The 16,574-nt window shown below is 43.6% G+C and overlaps 1 protein-coding gene across 1 annotated transcript in view; it reads left to right on the plus strand.

The window, feature by feature from the left end:
• The window catches only part of RETREG1 (reticulophagy regulator 1), a 149,569-nt gene that overhangs the window by 27,197 nt on the left and 105,798 nt on the right, over positions 1 to 16,574 (plus strand). The window lies entirely within an intron of this gene.

Consider the following 16,574-nt stretch of genomic DNA (forward strand, 5'->3'; position numbering starts at 1 on the left):
TTCATTTAGAGCTTAAGTAGGGTAAGCACATTGTCCTAACCTAGGTAGGCCAGGACACGGTATATACCAGGATACTGTGGCCTTTCTGATCTTAAATAACCTGTTGGCTCTAATCTGCATGGTTTCGTACAGTTCGTTCAGATATTTCAGCCTTGATCTCACTTTGTTTACTGGGTGTAGCAGCATGAGTGAATGTCTGCCTTTCTGGCAGGGAGTTTGGGAGGACGTGGGTATATCCCCAGCACGGTGGGGCTGACAGGGCACATCACACAGCTGGTGAACTTTGACATAGGAGTGACTTTGGGGCCGGCAGGTGAGTGGCCCAGATGCTTGGTGTTATGGACTGAATCGTGCTGTCACCCAAATTCAATGCTGAAGTCCTGACCCTCCGTACACCTCAAAAGGTGATTATATTTGGGGATAGGACCTTTGAAGGTAACCAAGGTTACATGAGATCATATGGGTTGGCCCTGATTCATGTGACTGGTGTCCTTATAAGAAGAGAGGCAGACACCAGGGGTATGTATGCAAAGAAGAAGGACCCCATGACAATGCAGGGAGAAGGTGGCCATCTGCAAGCCAAGAAGAGAGGCCTCAGGAGAAAACAAACCTGCAGACAGCTTGATCTTAGACTTCCAACCTTGACACAAACCGTGAGAAAATAAACTTCTGTTGTTTAAGCCACCCTGTCTGTGGGGGTTTTGTCCTTGCAAACTAATACAGTTGGCCCAAGAGATGTAAAAGCCTCAGTTCCAGCTCTGGAAGTGATCGCTCTGGTCTCAGACTGGGAGCGGCAGGGAGCAGGGTCTGGACACATGAAATCTTACTGTGGAGCCTAGGAACTTGGCAAGGAACAGTCCACTGTATGTGTCTGTGATCTTGAACAGTAGGTTATCAGGGTGTGATCAAGATTCATTCACCTGGAAAGGGACTGGCTGGAGCTGGGTAAGTAGACCCCTGGCAGGGCTTCCGGCAAAGAGGGGAATGAGAAGGATCCGGCTTGCCATGGGAGAACCAGGCAGAACGATTGAGCGCACCCACGGTAAGAGTGGGTGCCACATGGATGCGTGTGGCCAGAGTATAGTTCTCGGCGTCCTTGGTTTTTGGGGTAAAGGAACTGGAGAAGCAAAATCATCTTCTACAGCTGTGGCAACGCCATCAATCTCAGAACTGTAGAATATTTGAATTCCTTTTTGGGACCCTGGACAAGGCCAGGTATATTAGAATGGGCTCTTGAACAGACTGTGGACATGAACTGATGAGTGGGTGATTACAAATGAATGGGGATTTAAAAGGTAGAAGTCCACATGACAATGACTTTTCAACTCTGCTCTCTGGAACAGTCTGGTACATCGAGATTGGTTGATTAAAGCAGGGTGCCAGGGAACTCCACAAATGATGTTTAAATGGAGCAGTGGACTCTGAGTCAAGAAGACCCGAGTTTATATGCTGACTCTTTCCATTAGAGACTCCATAATTTTAGACAAATTGCTCCAACTTAATCTATTTATGGATATATAATTTCCATATATCTAAATTCATCGTGTTGTTTAGGAACATCACATGTGATGGAGATGTGAGAATACCCTATGTAAGGTGTGCTTTGATTACACATCAACTTTTTTTCAGTAGCCGGCATGCCTAGGAAGGTTCCTTGAATTTACTACTGTGTATCTTGCTTCTCGCCCCATCACTCACCCGAGAGCTCTTCTTCTCAGAAGCTTTTTCAGCACATATCAGCATGCCTTATTCCCAGTTGCAAAGGACTGAGTGTCTCCTTTTGTCCTTTTGTCCCTGCATTCTTATGTTGAAACCCCATCACCAATGTGATGAGGTGAAGCCTTTGGGAGGTGACTAGGTCCAGAGGGTGGAGCCCTCATGAATGGGATTAGTGCCCTTTAAAGGAGACCCCAGAGAGACCTTTTGCCTCTTCTACCACGTGAGAACACAATGAGAAGCTGCCAACTCTGAACCAGAAAGCAGGTCCTCACCAGACACCGAATCTGCTAGGGCCTTAGTGTTGGACTTCCTAGCCACCAGAACTATGAGAAATAGGTTTCTGTTGTTCATAAGCCAGTCTGCCTGTGGTATTTTGTTACAGCAGCTAGAATGGACCAAAACACCAGTATGTGCATGTATTTATGTGTGAAAGAAGAGGCCCCAAAGCTCAGTTTGATATTTGGATCTGTTACACCGCATTCTCTAGAACTAGAGTTTATAGAATCAGAGAATATTTGAATGGGAAAGGCCCTGAGACACCTTCGCAGTCCACTGGTTCGTAAATCTGACTGTTAGCGTGTAGATTCCTGTACCTCTCCTTGGAGCTCTGACCTACCAGGTCCAGAGTGGGGCCCAGGAATCTGCAATTTCTAAAAATGCTTGTGACGGGTCAAAGTAAAAAAAAAAAAATGCTCCAAGTAATTCTGATGATGATGAGGCAGTTTTAGGAAGGGCTTATCTAGCGAGTGCCTTAATTTAAAGATGAAAATACCGAGGCAGAGGATGTGGAGGTGTTTCTCACTGGCCATGCTAGACCCTCCACCCGACTGTGATTAGGGTCCCACGTTCATATTGTAAGTTCCCACTGGGCAGACACAAAGATGCCATTTGCATAAAAGATAAAAGACACAAAGATTTCCATTTGCATAAAAACCCAGCTTCGCATTACCATGGCTTCCTGGCCTTCATTAGTTTATTTCTTCTTTCTTCTCTGTACCTCCTGCTACACCGTTTCTTCCTTTCTTCCCTCTTAACATCCTGCACAACGTTGCAGTGTATGACTTTGATCTGTTACTCATTTTTCTTCTTACAGCTCCTTTCTGTGACTGAATCTGGTAGTTAGTATTTAACTTATGGCTAGCTGATATAGTTTGGATATTTATTGCTGCCCAGATCTCAGGTTGCAATGTGATCCCCAGTGTTGGAGGTGGGGCCTGGTGGGAGGTGTTTGGGTGATGGGGGTGGATCCCTCAGGGCTTGGTGCTGTTCTCAAGATAGTAAGTTCTCTCAAGACCTGGTAGTTTAAATGTGTGGCACGCCCTCCCCGCACTCCCTCTTGCTACTGCTCCCACCATGTGAGATGTCTGCTGCCCCCTTCGCCTTTCACCATGATCGTAAGTTTTCTGAGGCCTCATCGGAAGCCGAGCAGATGCTGGCCCCATGCTTCCCGTACAGCCTGCAGAACCACGAGCCAGTTAAATCTCTTTTCTTTATAATTTACCCAGTCTCAGGTATTTCTTTATAGCAGTGCAAGAATGGCCTAGTACCTAGCTCAGCTGGAGTGGGCTGCAGAACTTGACTCACCCGCCCTGCCTTGAAGTCCCCTTCCCTGCTGTGACCAGGTCAGGTAGAAGGTGGAAGTAATAGGAATGGGCAGATACTCAGTTTATACACTAGGTGGAGCTAAGGAGCACATTGCACTGCCCTAGGGTGCCCCTGACTTGATTTACCCATGGCTTTTCTCGTAATTCCAGTGCAAGGATGCACAGTAGAGCATGCCCAATTTCTCTTGGCCTTGACCTCAGATGGCCTTGGTTCCATCCTAGCCATGCCCTTGGTTTCTCCTACTCTTTGGGCACAAGAACGCAAACAGAACGCAGACTCCCTACTGCTCCTCCCCACTGTCTCGTCTGTTTGTCCACCACGCCTTGCTGACCTGGGCACATTCCCTGAATTCGCTGGATTATCATGATGTGCTTCTAGAGCAAGGTTGTTCCCCTCCTCCACTGCAGCAGACTCTGATTGTTACTACCCAGCATTTCCCTGCTGATTGATATCTTCCAGAATTTCTCATCTCTCTAGAGAAAGAAGTCTGTTACCTACCACCCTCTTATCCTCTCCTCTGATGCTTGTAATTCATTTTCTTGGCCATCACAACTAAAGAAGTACTTCTCTAGGGGAAAAAAAAGGCTTCTGAGTTCCATTTAATCCCAGATTTGCAATTAAATTGTTATTGCTTTTTCTCCATTTTCTGATGACCGTCCTTTCCAAATTATTTAAAACTATGTATTCATGTTTAAGAAATATATCCCCCTCAGCCAACACACATACATGTTTTAAACAGCTCTGAAAATGGGATACATATTACAATTGAGAGGGTTTTTATTTATTTGGCAGCTTTTTTTCCTTAATAGTGCATAATTTAATTTCACACAGCATCTTCAGTTGCTAATTTTGCAGAGTCTGCATAAAAGGCCAGGAGAAATTAAAGCCGACTTTAGTTGAAAGTCTGAATTTTGTGATATTACGATAGATGGCTGCAGGTATGTGTAACTCTTGAGAAGATAATTATCTTCCAGCAAAATGTGATGATCTGGACTTTGAATAATGTTTGGTAAATCATTATGCCTTATGAGACCCTGTTTTCTTTCACAATTAGAGCCACCGTAATATTAAATAAAGCCAGGAGACGTTAAGAACTCAGTTTAGGCTAGGTCTACAGTTATATATATTTCATTTTTTAAATCATTTATTCAATCAGTATTTAATGAACATTTAAATTGAATGGAGGGATTGCTACTTGACCTTTAAGATCTTTTCTGGCTTTCATATTCAATGATTCTGATTTTCTGTGTAAAATCTTAATTTTTAAAATTTTCATAGGTTTTTGGGGAACAGGTGGCATTTGATTACATGAACAAATTCTTTAGTGGTGATTTCTGAGATTTTGGGGCACCCATCACTGGAGCTGTGTATACTACCCAATATGTAATCTTCTGTCCCTCACCCCCCTCCACCCTTTCTCCTGAGTCTCCGAAGCCCATCGTGTCATTATTATGCCTTCGTGTCCTCATAGCTTAGCTCCCATTTATGAGTGAAAACATACAATGTTTGGTTTTCCATTCCTGAGTTACTTCACTTAGAATAATGGTCTCCAATTCCATCCAGGTTGTTGCGAATGCCATTATTTCCTTCCTTTTTATGGCTGCACTTATGTATATTTTGGCAAAAGAAAGTAAAACCCTATTTTCGGATCTCCATTTTAAGAGTTACAAAGCAAATCATGCAGATTAATTTCCATAAAAGAACTATGAAGAGTTCCAATGCTTTTATCCATAGATGTTCTTTCTTTGAAGATAAAAAAAAAATATGTTTTAGCTGTTGACAGCATTCATTTCATAGTATAAAATGGGCTGTGCTTTACCCAGAAATGAGGGTTAGGTTTTTACACATGGAAAGAACTAAGTTTTGTTTTTTTAATCCATTACCAAACAAGGTTTGTGTGTGTATGAACTATTTTTCTTTGCTTTGTAGGAAATTTATCCTATTAAGCCATTTAATTTGGCCTTGCAAAACTCATCATGGAGTAATGGAAAATTTTCCTTGTCAAATGGATACACAACTAGTCAAAAAATTATCTATCTATCTATCTATCTATCTATCTATCTATCTATCTATCTATTTTTTTCAGACAGAGTCTCCCTCTATCATCCAGGCTGGAGTGCACTGGTGCAATCTTGACTCACTGCAATTCCAGCTCCTGGGTTCAAGCGATTCTCCCACCTCTGCCTCCCTAGTATCTGGGGCTACAGGTGCATGCCACCACACCCAGATACTTTTTTTGTGTGTGTGTTTTTGGTAGAGATGGGGTGTTACCATTGTTGCCCAGGCTGGTCTTGATTGAACTCCTGGGCTCAAGTGATCCGCCTGCCTTGGCCTCCCAAAGTGCTGGGATTACAGCTGTGAGCCACTGTGCTCAGCCCAAAAATATTTTTTTGTAGTTAGCCACTGAGTGCAGGTCAACAGAAGGTCACTCGAGTACCTTCACTTTCTTTTTCATCGTGTAAATTGTCCACATAGCCCAGCACCTGTCCCTGCCTTCTGGTCGGCCTGGCCTCTTTGCTGTGACCTCCTGCATTACCGATCCTGAGCAGGTACAGGTGTCTGTCCAGAGCAGCTGCACCCAGAGCTCCCCGTGGGTGTGGAATGCTCAAGAATCCATAAAGGCACAAGGAAGGGCCGAATGGCAGGGGTCCGAGTGATCCATGCAGAGAGAGGGAAGATACTGGCTTACCCAAGAGTAAATTATTTCGACAGCCCATCATTTTCCCTGCTGGGCATCTTTGTGGAATGAGTGCTTCACTCTCAGGGGGCTTCTGACCGACCAGTGCAGACTAATTTTGATATTTGTCAAAGCCTGAAATTTGATAGGAAAAGGTTCCTCTTAAAATCATGGTGCGTTCCGATATGGAAAGAAGCCGGGGATTCCCCATGCCATTTTTTTTTTTTTTAACTGTGAGCAGAGGGTTTCGCCTGACAGTTTTGAAGCTTTCTCTGCATCTTTACCTGCTGCTCTGACACTCTCCTTTGTCTCTGAGTATAAGGATGGGATCTTAATTCTTCCCTGACCCAGATATCTGAATAGAGACCAGTCCTATAAACTATCCCACCAGTACCAAGTGGGATAAGGCAGTTGGTTACTTGAAAACCAGATTAAAATTCAAAATAATGTTACTGAATCTGGGAATGGAATAGAAAAAAAAAATAGAAGAAATAAAAAAAGAAAAAAAGCAAATAGACACATTTATCAAATATAGGCTGTGGTCATCACAAGCTAAACATGAATCACCTGTGTGATGTGGGTTCTTTTTTTTTTTAGAGCGATCATCACATTACTAGGCAGAAATAGGCCCTAACTTGCTAAAAGAACGTGCATATCATGATTTAGAGAACTGTACCTTTCCAATCGTAGCTAAACCACACAGTATGTCTTTCTGTGACAAATGGGGTATTTATTATACACACAGACTTTTATATATTTATGTATAGCATAGAATTGTCATATGTAATGTTTACCTATCATATGTATATGTATATTATAATGGTCATATATAATGTTCGCTTTAGTTTCCAAAGTCTGAAATATGCTTTTCAAATAAAAGTTGTATCCTATTCAAAAAACAGCTAATGCATGCTGGACTTAATCCCTAGGTGATGGGTTGATGGGTGCAGCAAACCACCATGGCACACATTTACCTATGTAACAAACCTGCACATCCTGCACATGTACCCTGGAACTTTAAATAAAATAAAATGTTTAAAAAGGTTGTATTCTATTCAGCTAAAAGAACGTGTAACTCTCACTAAATAAATGGTATTTTAATTTAAAAATGTATCGTAGGTTTTTAAAAAATTTTAATTGGTTATAAAAAGGCCATCAGGCTATAGAGAGATGTTTCTGATGGCTGGAGACTTAGGGATTGGTGGAAATATTGCTTCTGTTCTCTTGGGTTCTAGGATCCATGGATGTGGTCACAAGTTCCTGGGCTAATTCGGATAAAGACAAGGGCCAGCAGTGGTCTTGTATTTTTCTTTGTGTGTGTATGTGTGTGTGTGTGTGTGTGTGTGTGTGTGTTTTTCCTGAACTTAAAAACTGTTTCAACGATAAAAAAGCCTTTATTGGTCACTGTGGTGCAGATCTTACCTGGAACCAGGATCCAGTGAGGGTGGGGCTGGCTAAATGGGAGAGTGACCTAGGCAGCCGCACAGGGCCTGGGGAAGGCCCGTCACTTGGGGATGAATGCCAACAATTGTAATTCTTATCACTATGTTCTTTGAATTTGTGTTTTGTAAGTGAAATGTGAGGGGGCAGTGGAGCATGCATGGGGGATTGGAGCCTCAGCTCACGTGCAGTCCTGCCTCCCACTGGCCTCCCTCCCCATCTCCCCATTCTCCAAGATGGTTTCTTGACCACCCACTTCTAGCCAGTTGGTGCCCTGGCCCTGCCCAGCCTCTCCCTTCCAATCCCACCCTGTGTGACTGCCCAGGGCGGCAGTCAATTGCATCAGCAGGGGAGTCTTGTATTCCATTGTGTCTGTCTGCCCCTTGAGAAGGCCTGAACATGAGGGGTTGTGTGCCCTGCAGCTGCCAGGCAGGTGGTGACTGTCATCACCTGGGTTGGCAGCGATGTGGTGCATTCAGCGGGTGACTAGGCAGGGGCCTCTCACCTGTCCTGGATCCAGGTCCTGAACATGGCCTGGAGTGGAAGTTGCAATATCTTGGGGAGCCCCCATTTGTCTGGGAAGGGGGTTATCGACTTCCTTAGCCCAGGTGAGATCTCTGCATTTTCACTTAATTTTCACTTTGAAAATTAAGGCACCCCTCTAGTGAGGATGGCGCACATCCACAGACCTCCCTCTTCTAAGTCTGTACTCTATCACCCTGCCCTCATGGTCTTCTGGGCAGCCTGTACTTGGACCACACTCCCCCTCGTGATAATTATTCTGTAGCTTTCAAGAATCCTCTGACAGCCTGTGTGTGGCTATTTTCACTTCGGAATTCCTCCATGGTTACCGCACGTTTCTGTGTATTCTGTGAATGGGCAGATCAGCAAGGTGACCCTGGGGCTTTGGCTCAGGCTGCATCCCATGATATTTTTGGAGAGTCTGATGGTATTTAGTTCTTCTACAGAGAACTATTACATACTTCAAAGTAATTTTCAGCAGCAGTCAAGGAAATCTGCACTTACAGATACTTAGCCCTTCAGAATGCTGGAGGCTTCAGCAAGGTGTTTGAGAAAAGCGAATTCTGTCTTTGTGGATAAGATGGAATGATATGGACAAGCACATAGTGGCAGACTGGATTGTCTGCTGAGGAGTAATCTAGGTCACTCTGCTAATGGAGAGTGACAGGACTCCAGTACTGATCAATATCTTTGATCGGTAGTGTGGATGAGGACTGATGATGTCCAGATAGAACACACATGGTGTCCTGAAGCTGGGCCAGAGAACAGATGTGATTGATGTCACCACGAAAGTCCATAGGTTTGAATGTGGGACGTGTCAAACAAGAACAAACTGCATAGGACATATTTAGATTCAAAAATGGTATCTGAAAATTAGAACCCTTGGGAGTTTTAACTGCCTGTGAATTCGACTTCAGCCAGCATGCTGATGGAACTGTTAAAATTTTTTAAAAGGCCATGCCAAAATGAGTTGAAAACTTATGTCCATACAAAATCCTGCACATGGATGTTTATAGCAGCTTTATTCATAATTGCCAAAAACTGGAAGCAACCAAGATGTCCTTCGAAAGGTGAATGGATAAATTTTAGTATATCATATAATAGAATATTATTCAGTGATCAAAATAAATGTGTTATCATGCCACAAAAACACTCAGAGGAAGCTTCAATGCATTTTGCTAAATGAAAGAAACCAGTAGGAAAAAGCTACATACTGTGTGATTACAACTATAGAACATTCTGGAAAAGGCAAAACTATGAAGACAGTCAAAAGGTCAGTGGTTGCCAAGAGCTTGGGAGAGAGAGGGATGAATAGATGGAGGACAGGGGACTTTTAGGGCAAGAAAACTGTTCTGTATGATATTATAATTTTGGATATATGTCATTATGCATTTGTCAAAACCCGTAGAATGCTCTAAAAACTGCTCTAAAATATTTTAAAAAAAGAAAAGGCTGTAAATTGGTGCCAGTTCTTCCAGCTCTTTTCATGTGGGAGCAGGCAGATTAAGAGGCAGACACTTGTGTCCAGCAGCCATTTAGCAGAATGGCAAGAGCTGGCTTAAAGCCAGGCTGCCTGGATTCATATCCTTGTCCTGCGTCTCCTTTGTCTTGGGGCCTTGAGCAAGTTTCTCAACCTCTTTGCTCATCTGTAAAATAGGTTTAATGACGATCCCTTCCTGAAGGGATACAGGATTAAATGAGTGACTCCAGATAAGTCTCTTAGAACAGTCCTGTGCTCACTGAACATCAGCTGTGCTATTCATCCTGCATTTGGTTCTGCAGTTTGTAACCAGCGCCTCAGAGTGGAGGAGACAAAGGTTAAGGGTAACCTTTCTAATTCAGGCTCTAGTCTTGTGGCTCTTTTGCAGTTCCCTTTGGGTACACTGTTCCCCAGCCTGGAATGCATTGGTCTCTTTTCTACCTGGCCAAATCAGATGTCTTTTGAAGTCAAAGTTTAGATGCCACCTTCTCTAGAGCTTTCTCTGCCTTCTTTATGTAGTTACTGGCTCTGTTTTCTGCCCCCACAGCATCCCGAATAGCACTTTGGTTAAACACAGTTATTTACCTATCTGCTTTCCTGGCTTTGCAAGGGCAGGCTGGGATTGGGTCGCCAGTGTTTTCCCAGCAGCTAGCCCAGTGTGTGACAGATGCTGGTGAATGGAATGAAAACAGAATTCCCTGCCTCCCCCAGTAATAATAGGATGCTGCCGGAAATTGAATGCTGCAAGAAATGTTGAGCTTCCTGGCATGAGATCTGTTTAAGTGGAGGTAGTTGATTGCAGCTGAGGGGATTCATGGATCAGATGAAAGTAAATCAGATGACCTCTGAGCTCCTTCCAGCTCTGTGATTCTGTGACAGTCCTTCCCTGAGTGATGCCACAGCGTGCTGGTGTCAGGATCGCCCACGCCCGGCAGATGGGGATTGTTTTTTGATGTCCTTATAGGACAGTTTCCATGTAAAGATCGGTTAGAAACAATTTTGTTCTATTACTTTTTAAAGAATAAACTTTGATTTTATAAAATTACAAATTTAAAGCTTGCCTTTTCTTTGAACTTTCCATTTTAGCTAACAAAACATTATTTTGTTTATAAATCTAGCAAATTGTAAACATGTTCAAGAGAGTCTGTTTCATTAAATAACAAATGATTGTTTTATTAAGTGATTAGTTTTATTAAATAGTTGAGTTAGTTGAGTTATATTCCTTTGAACATTTTAAAGTACATTCGTAAATGTTGTATTTTCTATATCCCTTTAAAGTACTTTATTGTCAGAATAATTAAGGTTGTGCCAAAGACCTGAGAGGCGACCTGAGTAAGACGGGGTAGCTGGAGCATCCATAAGGATAACCCTGCAGTGATTGAAACAAGTCAAATATGTTCAAACTCTTGAGTCCATAATAACAGGAAAAAAAGGAATAAGAAAATGTGTTAGTCTGTTTTCACGCTGCTGATAAAGACATACTCGAGACTGGGTAATTTATAAAGAAAAAGAAGTTTAATGGACTCACTGTTCCACATGGCTGGGGAGGCCTCACAATCATGGTGGAAGGTGAAAGGCATGTCTTGCATCGTGGCAGGCCAGAGAGAATGAGAGCCAAGCAAAAGGGGTTTCCCTGATAAAACCGTCAGATCTCATGAGACTTATTCACTCCCACAAGAACAGTATGGGGGAAACTGCCCCTATGATTCAATTATCTCCCACTGGGTCCCTCCCACAACACATGGGAATTATGAGAGCTACAATTCAAGATGAGATCCGGGTGGGGACACAGCCACCCCATATCAGTTACCATTAGAGGACACTAGGGAACTGCTTCACTATCTTGAAAAAACTGGTAAAATAAAGGGAAGAACTCAAGAACTGATGCTGCCTTTCCGACGAGCTCCACCTCTCAGTGTAATTGGACCTTGATGAGGGGAAGTTTCTCTTTCTAGCTGTGATCCAGCTAATACCCGAAGCAGGAGTGAAGGGCCGTCACCCCCATGTAGCCTCTGAGGAATCGGTCACTAGGCAGGGATTGTCTGTGGCTGCCAGTGGTGCAAGTGTAGCCACCAACACACCCAGTCTGCTTGCCTCTTGATAGAAACAGGCACTACCACCTATCTTTGGGTTTTACAGGAAAAAAAAAAAAAAAAAAAAAAAAGAACCTAAGTCTTATCAAGCCTCTAGATCCACCTGACAACTTACAGGCTACACAAAGGATCAAGGAAAATGTTAAACCAAACCACAAGGATACAACAGACGATTCCCAGAATCTGGAAAACCTTTTTGGACAAATGAGCCTGTTTCTTCCACAAAAAAAATTCAAGAATTAAGAAAGAAAAAAAAAACAGGGGACCTATAAAGGTCCAGGACACTTAAAATCCACATCTGCCAATTTCAGCAGATGACTTTTTCAGATCCTGTTTCAGTCTGTGTGTATGTGTGTGTGTGTCTGCGTGCATACACAAAAATGAGTGGGGCAGTATGAACCTTGACAGGATATCATATTAAGATAGGATATGACATTAAGAATTAAAGTAATTTTTTAGATGTGATAGTGGTATTGTTGTTTGGTTAAAAATATCTTGTTTTTGGCTGGGCGCGGTGGTCCTGCCTGTAATCCCAGCACTTTGGGAGGTGGAGGTGGGCGGATTACGAGGTCAGGAGATCGAGACCATCCTGGCCAACATGGTGAAACCCCATCTCTACTAAAAATACAAAAACTAGCTGGGCATGGTTGTGTGCGTCTGTAGTCCCAGCTACTCAAGCGGCTGAGGCAGGAGAATCGCTTGAACCTAGGAGGCGGAGGTTGCAGTGAGCCAAGATTGTGCCACTGCACTCCAGCCTGGTGACAGAGCAAGACTCCGTCTCAAAAAAAAAAGAAAAAAATTGTTTTTGAAGATAAATGGCAGTATTTGCAGATTAAATTACATGATGTTTGGGATTTGCTTCAAATAATTTCAGGGGAAGGACGAGCTTAGTGGGTGGAAATATGGAAGAAACAAGATTACCCATGAATGGAGAATTGTTGAAACTGGGTTTATTACACTCTGGCCTCTCTTTTTGTGTATCTTTGAAGTTTACCAAAACAAAAACTTTTTAAAAATTACTTTGTCTAACAACCCAAACCCTCCCAAATATTAAGTACTACTTGAAAAATGAATAAACAAGAAAAAACTCATAAGTGTTTGTAAGATTTTAATTTCCACACAAGTCTAAATTACTCAGCTACATATTTTGAAGTGGAGCCCTGAGACAAATCATCTTAAACATTATAAATAATTAAAGTAACAAAAGTGCTCAGATTTTTCTACATACAGATTATTCTCTTAGGGTTTCGTTTCTCAAACATGTTTATATGACCACTAACCCACCAAAGAATCAAATACTTAATCCCATACAGTTTGGCATTACCTTCCTAAGCAATTGCTGGGCTTGTCTTCTCAGCTAACTGAGGATTCTCAATGACCAGCAAGACCTTGGCCAAGATGCCAACTGGGCCCTTGCCCAGGACACAGAATGGACAGACATGCCGAGTGCTCTTTGGAGTTGCTAAGGCAATGCCTTCCAAATGAAGTCTGGCAGACTGGCCTGTGGGTTGCAGTCCTGGCATTACCTAATTTTCTTTTTTTTATTATTCTTGGAAGTTTGTGACTTCCACTAAAAGAATAACTAACGGCCTTCACTGCTTCAGTTGGTTTTGCATTTCATTGGTTTTGATGCTTAAATGGCTTCCTGGCCAGCTCTAAAGGCTTTTAAACTTGAGGGAGCTTTGTATCTCTGCTAGGGCTTTGCCTGACCCTGCAAAGAAAGCCATTCTAAGGAAGCGTGCTGGTCGAACATTTGCAGGTTCTGTCTCATGCCATGTGAGCCGAGCTGTGTGCGCATTACAGCTCATTAGTGGCCCTGAGTCAGGCGAGTGATTCACAGTCGGCATTTAAACACATAACAGAATTGAATGGAAAACGTTGAACTGCATTATGAGCTGGAAGGAAAATATTGTTTTTCAAAACCTGTTTTTCATTTATATGTACGTAAATATAAATGAGTTTCTTATTGTGGGTCACTATGAAATCTGTCACTTCACCGTGAGGTGGGTGGGGAAAACTGGGAGCGTCCAGCCCATGAACAAGGGCAAGAATGGATCCTGAACTGAGAGTAAGGAGGCTGGCCCCAAGCCAGGCAAACACCAGGATGCAACCTTGCTTAAAACAAACAAGAGCTACAAAAATAGAGCAAGTGGTGGCTCCTCAGGGGAGGGACAGATTTAGTGGAGGAACAAATGATTGTCACTGAAGACATGGACTGCGGCATTTTATTCTGTAACTTACGTCTTTTATGTCTGTTCCATCTTTCTATGCTCCTAATTCACCATTCCCTTTTGGTAGCACAGTGCTTGGTGCAATGTAGGCAATCAATAAATATTTATTAGATGCAAATACTAGTAATCATACCACCTGTTTCAGGGGGCCTGGAAGGAGGAGCCTGGGGCCTGGGAATCTACATTTTAACAAGTTTTCCAGGCAGCCAACCTGGCAGCGGTCGCAAACAGTTATTTAAAAAACACTGACCTAGTCCACCTGCTCATTTTGCCGGCCCAGGCCATACACACAGCATTTGAACCAGTGAGAGCTTGGGTTGACCACCTTCTGGTGGAGGGCGTTACTCACCATGTCACCCAGCATCTCATGTTGATCTGCTTTTCACCAAACATACTGCACGACCTTCTAGTAGATGGTCTGGACTCCATGCTTCCTCCCTACCCCGTCACATCCTTCCTGTTGCCTTCAGACATTTCCCTAAATCACCCATCATTTCACTTCCCTGCTGTATACCTTTGGCTTTCTCTCTGTTGCTTGTAGCGTAAGACTTACTGCTGCATTCTGCCTGCCACAGTCTTCCCTGAGCCTGTCTCCCCAATCTTGTCTCTCTGCCAGTCTCCCAACCCTCTCCTTTTGCTTTCTCTTCCTGCTGAGGCCACCCCAGATTGCTCGACGTGCCACAGGTACTTCACCCTTCCCTGAGTCTGGTCTTCTGTTCATGTTGTATTCTCTAATTGGAGGAGCCTCTATTTTCATCGGAATTGAATCCATCTCCCTAGACCGAGTTCGAGTGCTGCTTCTATAAAACCTTCCTGGCCTGGCGCCGTAGCTTGTGCCTGGAATCCCAGCACTTCGGGAGGCCGAGACTGGTGGATCACCTGAAGTCAGGAGTTTGAGACCAGCCTGGCCAACATGGTGAAACCCCATCTCTACTAAAAATACAAAAGAATTAGCTGGACGTGGTGGCGGACACCTATATTTCCAGCTACTAGGGCGGCTGAGGCAGGAGAACCACTTGAACCTGAGAGGAGAAGGTTACAGTGAGCTGAGATTGTGCCACTGCACTCCAGTCTAGGCAGCAAGAGTGAAACTCCGTCTCAGGAAAAAAAAAAAAAAAACCACCCAAAAAAACAAAAAAACCCCCCAAAAACCCTTCCCTGCTTTGGAGCGAATCTGTTCTCCCTCTCCCTGCGCCCCTCCTTGTTCTCTGCACGTTTCTGTGACAGCACCTAAGCCTCGCCTGCCTTGGACTTTGTCAGCTTGGCCTGTGTTTGTCTGATGAGAAAGCAAGTTTGCAGAAGGCGGTATTCGTGTGTTCTTCTCTTTATAGCCTTGCAAACAGTCTTAAACATTTATTAAATTAATTTTTCTATGAGTTCTGATTCTATCAAAGTTAATATTCATTGTCAGCTTGGCCAGTTAACTTGTGTAAACAGACCTCTAATCTGATGTGAAGGCTCAACACTCCTCATGACTTCTTTGCCATTCACTTCTTCATAAACACACTAAAAAAAAAGCATTGCAGGGTTTGTGTGCTGCTCATGGTCAATAATTTTTAGTTTGTTTCCCTCCAGAGAGGAGGTAGACAGGTAGCAAAAGGGGAGCATGATCTTAAAGAGTTAGCAAACTGGATCTTTAATAACTGCTATATGTATACACACACATATACATATACACACCCACATATATATGTATACATATATACACATACATATACATATATACACATATATACACACACGCATATATATATATGTGTATATATATGTATTTTTTTTGAGATGGAGTCTTGCTCTGTCACTAGGCTGGAGTCCAGTGGTGCGATCTTGGCTCACTGCAACCTCTGCCTCCCTGGTTCAAGCGATTTTCCTGCCTCGGCCTCCAAGTACCTGGGACTACAGGCACACGCCACCACACCTGGCTAATTTTTGTATTTTTAGTAGAGATGGGGTTTCACCATGTTGGCCAGGATGGTCTCGATCTCTTGACCTTGTGATCCGCCTGCCTCGGCCTCCCAAAAGGCTGGGATTACAGACGTGAGCCACCGTGCCTGGTCCATAACTGCTGTTTTTAAGAGACGAGGGTGGGAGTAGTTAGAGAAGTGAATAGGGCATAAATGAAAACATAAGACGGGACGGTGAGTAAAGGGCCTCTGTAGCACAGCCCCTCCATGTCTGTCAGAGAGCCCTGCAGCTTGGCTCTGCAGCCCATCCTAACTCTGTCTCAGGTCAGTTCCATTCTCCATCGGCTATTGGAGAAGCCCAGCACTGGGAGCAATATTTTGGTCCATACCCGAGATAGCAAATCCTCTGCCCAAAATTAGAGGGTAGAGCAGAAAACTTAGCACGAAAGAGTGCAGGCTCAGGTACTTTCATTTTGCTGACTTTGATGCCTATTCAATAACGTTTTTTTTTTTTTTTTTTTTTTTTTTTTGAGACAGAGTCTTGCTCTGTCACCCAGGCTGGAGTGCAGTGGCGTGATCTCGGCTCACTGCAAGCTGCACCTCCCGGGTTCATGCCATTCTCCTGCCTCAGCCTCCCGAGTAGCTGTGACTACAGGTGCCTGCCACCGCTCCTGGCTAATTTTTTGCATTCTTAGTAGAGACAGGGTTTCACCGTGATCTCCATCTCCTGACCTCATGATCCACCTGCCTCGGACTCGGAAAGTGCTGGGATTACAGGCATGAGCCACTGCACCTGGCCCAATGCCTATTAAATAGCTTTCATGCAGTCAAACTGCATTGGGGTGATTTCAAAAAGTGAAATCATGACGGATGCAGTGGCTCATGCCTGTAATCCCAGCACTG

The sequence above is a fragment of the Macaca nemestrina genome, chromosome 6 (genome assembly GCF_043159975.1).
Source record: "Macaca nemestrina isolate mMacNem1 chromosome 6, mMacNem.hap1, whole genome shotgun sequence".
Lineage (NCBI taxonomy): Eukaryota > Metazoa > Chordata > Mammalia > Primates > Cercopithecidae > Macaca > Macaca nemestrina.